Below are 746 nucleotides of genomic sequence, written 5' to 3' on the forward strand. Positions count from 1 at the left end.
ATGGAATCAGAGCTTACTTTCACAAGCATGTGTTATCGCATTGGCTGGGGAGTTTTCACACAACTATTGGCATTTTTACAACACAGTCCTTGTGCCATCCAAGGGGCGTAGTTACATTCACAGGGTTCCCTTGCAGTTACTTAGGGTGCACCAGCTCTTCTTTAATCCCTTTAATCATTTATGTCCATGCCTTCATCCCTCTGCTTAATTTTAAGCTGTTGGAAGGCAAGAGCCAGTTTTATAAACAGATGAATTTAATGTTTACCTTCAAGGATTATCCCACCTCAGGATGTTGGTCCCTGTGGTGTTATTCTCCTATCTGGTCACAATTTTCTAGTTTTACTTACATTTAATTAGTTCTCAATTGTTTCTCCTCCTCCTTTTCCTCCTTCTGGTTGTACTTTATATCTTTCTTCTTCCTTCGCCTCCTCCTTCTTGCATGTCTTTTAGTCATAAACTATTTTAAATCATTTTGGGAAAGGGTAAAGGTTGACTAAACAAATAAATGGTCCTAGCTGGTTTGACTCAGTGGATAGAGCATTGGCCTGTGGACTGAAGAGTCCCGGGTTCAATTCCATTCAAGGGCATATGCCCAGGTTGCTGGCTCCATCCCAAGTAGGGGGCAAGCCAATCAAGGATTCTCTCTCATCATGATGTTTCTATCTCTCTCTGCCTCTTCCTCCCTCTCTGAAAGCAATAAAAATATATCTAAGAAAAAATATAAAGAAATACATGAGTAAATAAAT

Source organism: Myotis davidii, unplaced genomic scaffold (genome assembly GCF_000327345.1).
Source record: "Myotis davidii unplaced genomic scaffold, ASM32734v1 scaffold502, whole genome shotgun sequence".
In the NCBI taxonomy this organism is placed as follows: domain Eukaryota; kingdom Metazoa; phylum Chordata; class Mammalia; order Chiroptera; family Vespertilionidae; genus Myotis; species Myotis davidii.